Source organism: Otolemur garnettii, unplaced genomic scaffold, assembly GCF_000181295.1.
Source record: "Otolemur garnettii isolate 467f Iridium unplaced genomic scaffold, OtoGar3 scaffold00005, whole genome shotgun sequence".
NCBI lineage: Eukaryota > Metazoa > Chordata > Mammalia > Primates > Galagidae > Otolemur > Otolemur garnettii.
The window spans coordinates 46,006,296-46,012,063 of record NW_003852400.1 but is presented as its reverse complement, the minus strand read 5'-3'; positions in this window follow the sequence as shown (position 1 = coordinate 46,012,063).

The following is a 5,768-nucleotide window of genomic DNA, read 5'->3' as shown; positions in this document are numbered from 1 at the left end:
TGTTGCAGTTGTCATTGTTGTTTGAGCTGGCCAGGGCTGGGCTCAAACCCGCCAGCCTTGGTGTATGTGGCTGGCGCCCTACTCACTGAGCCACAGGCGCAGAGCCTATTTTTTTTTTTTTTAATTACCGAACCACTGCAAGGAGAAGCTATGTCGATCTAAAGCTTCAAATAACTTTTGAGATCACTTTTCTTCGGGTAGCTTCCCATTTCTTTCAGATAAAATCCCATTTCCTCACCCCGGTTTACAGGCCCTTTATGTTTTCTTCCCACAGAGCAGACCCCCTCGGCTCTACACTGTTCCTCCTTGACTGAATCTGTCACAAAGGCAGACTGTCCCAGAGCTGTTTCCATGGCTGAGCAAAGCTGCGGGGCACTCCCATGGGCGTTTGCTCCTAGTGACGCTGTCATGCATTTGACAAAGGAGGTTGTTCTCTTTGTTGGTATTGATCCTCATGGAATAGGGGGGACCAGGCTTTCACTTTTCTTCTTCTATTTTTTTCTTTTTTTTGAGACAAAGTTTCACTTTGTTACCCTTGGTAGAGTGCTGTAGCGTCATAAATCACAGCAACCTCCAACTCTTGGGCTCAAGCAATCCTCTTATCTCAGTTTTTCTATTTTTAGTAGAGATGGGGTCTTGCTTTTTGCTCAGGCTGGTCTGGAACTTGTGAGCTGAAGCAATCCATCCCTCTTGGCCTCCCAGAATACTAGGATTACAGGCGTGAGCCACCACACTGGGCCTTAGTGCAGTTTTGAGAAAAGTGAAAATAACAATAAAAAACCTGCACTAAGGTGTGCACAGTGGCTCACGCCTGTGTAATCCTAGCACTCCGGGAGGCTGAGGCAATTGGATTGCCTGAGACCACTCTGAGCCAGAGTGAGACCCTGTCTCTAAAAATAGCTGGGTGTTGTAGCAGGTGCCTGTAGTCTCAGTTACTTGGGAGGCTGAGGCAAGAGAATAGCTTAAGCCCAAGAGTTTGAGGTTTCTGTGAGCTGCAATGCCAGGGCATTCTACCAAGGGTGACAAAGTGAGACTCTGTCTCAAAAATTAAAAAAAAAAAAAAAAAAGATAAAAATAATTAAAAGTACACTAAGGACTGGGCTGTTTGAGAAAGGAAGTTGAATACAGGGGAGAAAAATACAACTGCCTCTAGCAGAGGCTATTTTGAGAGGCCGTAGACCCCAGGCTGCCTTGGGAATCATTATCAGCCTCTTGGCTTCATCCTTGGCCTGCAGCCAATTTACTTCCTAGTGAGACTTCTGTATATTTATCTTCTTTAAAATTCAGTTCAACTGCTGAGAAGTTTGGAGAAAGGACACAGTTAATTGAAATCCATATCTCATCTTAGATGAGTTAATTAACTCCTTTGTGCCTCAGTTTCCTTTTCTACAAAATGTAAAGAATAATGACAGATACTATAGAGGCTTTTTTGTGAATATTAAATGAGCTAATGTAAGTAAAGCTTTTAGAGCAGTTTCTGGCACTTTATAAGTTCTAGATAAATGTGAGTTATCAATACCCACATTATATTAATGAACAATGCTGTGAGTTCAATACTTCATACTTCTGCAGTTGGGTCTTTCAGCATAGTCAAGGAATTTACATTTCTCTTCCAATAAATTCTATCAGTTGGCTTAGAATCGTTTTTCTAAAACTGGTGGAAATTTTTTTTGACTAGATTCTATCATCCAGCATGTAGGTTATTATCTCTGATTTATTATGGGATACTACTGGAGTTCCCCCATCCTTGTAACTGTTGATTCTACTATATTTAACAAACTTTTGTTGACTCTACTATATCTAACAAACTGATGAAAGGCCTACTAGGTGCTGTGTTTCTGAATACATGTGAGTGTTTAAGGCAGGGATAGAATCCTCTTGTTAACAGAATTTCTTCTTAGTAGGTCCTTGGTCTCAAGGATTTGAACAATGAACCCATGGATCAAAGATCAATGGTAATGATACTGGAATTTCTTTCTTTCTTTTTTCTTTTTTTTTTTTTTTTGAGACAGACCCTCAAGCTGTCCCCAGGGGTAGAGTGCTGTGACATCACAGCTCACAGCAACCTCCAACTTCTGGGCTCAAGCAAGTCTCCTGCCTCCGCCTCCCAAGTAGCTGGGACCACAGGTGCCCGCCACAACGCCTGGCTATTTTTTTTTTTTTTTGGTTGTGGCCAACATTGTTGTTTTGTGGGCCCGGGCTGGGTTCGAACCTGCCACCTTAGGTGTATGTGGTTGGCGCCTTAGCAACTTGAGCCACAGGCACCAAGCTGATACTGGAATTTCATCTTCAGTAGGTTCTTGGTCTCTGGGATTTGAAGAATGAATCCGTGGACCACAGATCAGTGGTAAGACAGGATTTATTTACAGAAAAGAATATAAAAACACCTAAGTTCTTGGAAGGGAGAAAAAACCCAAGTTGGGAGAGAAGAGCTTAACAGCTCTCTGTCTGTCTGTCTCTACCTGGGCTCTTTGTCTAGGAATATATATTCCCATGGGGCCTTCTATGTAGTTACATTTAGTGGGGCTCTATAGTTACATTTGGTGAGTCTGAGAACCTCTGTAGTTACATTTAGTGTGTCTGGGACCCTCTATAGTTACATTTAGCGTGTCTGGCACCCTCAGTAGTTACATTTAGAGTGTCTGGCACCCTCAGTAGTTACATTTAGGGTGTCTGGGATCCTCTATAGTTACATTTAGCGTGTCTGGCACCCTCAGTAGTTACATTTAGCGCGTCTGGCACCCTTAGTAGTTACATTTAGGGTGTCTGAGACCCTCTGTAGTTACATTTAGCGAGTCTGGGACATGTCTGGACCTGTCTGAGTATTGAATGACTGGCTACAATCCCTTTCATTTCCTCCCTTTCATGTAAGCCTAGGAAACTTACATGAAATTGATCAGGTCTATGAAATGGGGTTCCCTGTGCAGCCCTAAGTGCAAGGGGAGGAAAACCTAAGGTGTTGGTGTCTTCTCCTCAGCAGCTGTCTGGCCCCTCCTGCGGCCCGCTGCCTACCCTCCAGCCCACAGTTTCCTCTGCTCACTGCCACCGCACCAATACCCGTCCAACCCCCACCAGCTCCACTGAGCTGGCTGAGACCCCACTTGTCCTCTATCAGTAAAACAGGATTTTTATTAGACAGAAAGGAATACAGAAGGAGTGAAAAAGCAAGCACCAGAGCTCTGGCAAAGGGGAAGACCTTAGTCAGAAGTCTACCCCTGGGTCCTCTGTCTAGGAGTATATATCGTCTGGAGAATAACATTTTGCCAAGATTTGGTAGGTGGAAAAATGTCCTTTCAAAGTTGAATGCAGTCCCTCCCCTGGGGCAAGGTTATTAGGTCTTTGCGATTTTGTCTCAGGCAAGGGATTGGGGGGTGTGCTCCCTACTCAAGGTGGAAGCACCCCCCCGCCCAAAGTCTCAGGCTGTTTTGTTCATGATCTTGTTAGAGCCCAGAGGGTGTGGCCTGGAAAAGGCAGCCTATTTGTGCCTGGGAATTGGGTCTGATTTTCAAGCTCCCCTGGGCCTAGAGAAAGGGGGAATCCCTGTCTAGTCCTAAGTGGGGGAATCCTGTATCACCCTCATCTCCAAGATGCATGTAGTTTTTAATAAAGGATATATGTTGAACTCAACTTTCAGTAAGAGTTGGAGCTGGGCCAAGATAAAGAGAGGAACTTTGGCTGTGGGCAAAGTTTGAAAGAACCATTTGTAGCCTTGAAGGCCCTTGGTAGGATATTAGAAGGATCTAGCTTGGTACAGTTTTGGTTACAGAAATTTATCTTGCAGAAATGCATACTAGATGGAAAGGTTAGTTTTAATTTATCTTACTGCTTAAAATTTTAAAATATTTAAATATATCATATCTTAAGGGCATGAACAGACTGAGGATAGCTTTAACAAAAATAACAATGACAACTGTAACAAAAAATAGCTGGGCATTGTGGTGGGTGTCTGTAGTCCCAGCTACTTGGGAGGCTGAGGCAAGAGAATCGCTTAAGACCAGGAGTTTGAGATTGCTGTGAGCTGTGATGCCATAGCACTCTACTGAGGGCAACGTAGTGGGACTCTGTCTCAAAACAAACAAACAAAAAAAAAAACCAGGGCTGCCTGAGAAGCTTCAATAAAATCATATATAGGACAAATCACAAGAAGCCCTATTTTATGGAGTGAGTACTAAGAGTTGATGCAGCCAAAAAGCATCTGGTAGCTTTAAAACTATTTCAAATTCACTTATAGTAGGGGTTCTACTCTGAGAATACAAGACTTGTGGCTAGATGACTGCAAAAGACAATCTTCTGAGTCAATAGATTTTAAGGCTTTTAGGGAAGTTAGACTACATAATGGAAGAAGGAAGTACTCTTGATACTCAGGGGTGACATAGAAGAGCAGAAAGAGTTTTTGGTAGCCAAGCGCCTACATAAAGCAATATCCAGAAAGGACCAAGGCCTTGGACCTTTTCTATCCTAGACAGGAAGCATTTCAGGAGAGGACTGAGCAGGACATACAGTCCCTAGTGACTGTGACTCTACTATACCTAAGGTTGCAGTGGATCTATGTAACACAGAAGAATGTCACAATGCATGTGGTTGTACATGAAGTCATTTCATAATGTTTTGTTTCCTGGAAGATGAAGGAATTGGAACCTACGGTTTCTTAATGATTGTCTAGAATCTTAAGAATCCATCAGGGATGACAGTCATTCCTCCTCTCCTAAACATCACGTGGCTGCTGTCAGAAGCAGAACTGACTAAGGGTCTGAAACAGTTTGCCAACTTTTAGAAACTTAAGCTGATAAGGAAGCTGGGGTAACTCCAAAGAGGCTGCAAGGAGCCACAGTTCATGCATTCAGCCAACTTGGGAGTCTCCCTCCAGTATTCCAGGCACTGGACGCAGGGCTGGAAATGCGAAACGAAATTGTGACAAGGTCTGCTGGGGAGAGCCTTGTCAGAGCAGAAAAGAACAAGAAAAGTGCCTGTAGGAGGCCTAATTTGGTGCTTAAGGCAATATAAAGGTGGGGCAGCTACGTCAGCCCGAGGTGCCCTTAAGCAGAACAGAAAGTAAGAATCACAGCTTATCTCCTTTCTAAACAGGGCAACAGGATTGTAGGAGCTTTCCCTTGACTGGGAAAAGGGTGACTTTTGAAAACAAGCCAAACAGATATCCATCTTATAGGAAGACACTGGAACGTGCCAGTTGGTTCTGCCAATTTTTTAATGAACAGAAATACCTAGGAGGGAAGAACTGGTGAGTCTGGAAGTGGAAGAAGGCGCTCAAAGGGGCTGTGTTTCATAAACGGCGCCCCAGAAGGGTTGAACTAGTTCGGTCTGGAGGAAAAAGACGCAGGAAGTAAGGGAAGTGGAGGGTGCATGTCTGGAATAAATTCAAGGTTTTTACCATCTTGTCTGATGTGGCAACAGGGCAAGATTTGTTCGTTTTATTTATTTATTTTTTAATTTTTACAGATTTTTCTTTTCCGCCCTTTTCCCCTCCCAGCCACTCCGGTTTGGGTTTTCCATATGACTCATAATTCCTCTCGAAAGTGGAGTCGAATTCATAAAAGTGGTGGAGGGGGGTGGTGGGAAGGCTGGGAGCCCCAGGGAGTCTTCACTACCTACACTGCCACTCAGCTCGCGGCGCGAGTGGAGGTCGGCGGTGGGGAGACCAGCTTGCAGCCGGGATGGCGGATACTATTCAAGCCCCGGCGGCCCACGGCCGGGCCGGGTGACCAGGCGGCGGGCACGGGAGGGTCTGCGGCGGGCGGGCGGGCGGGCGG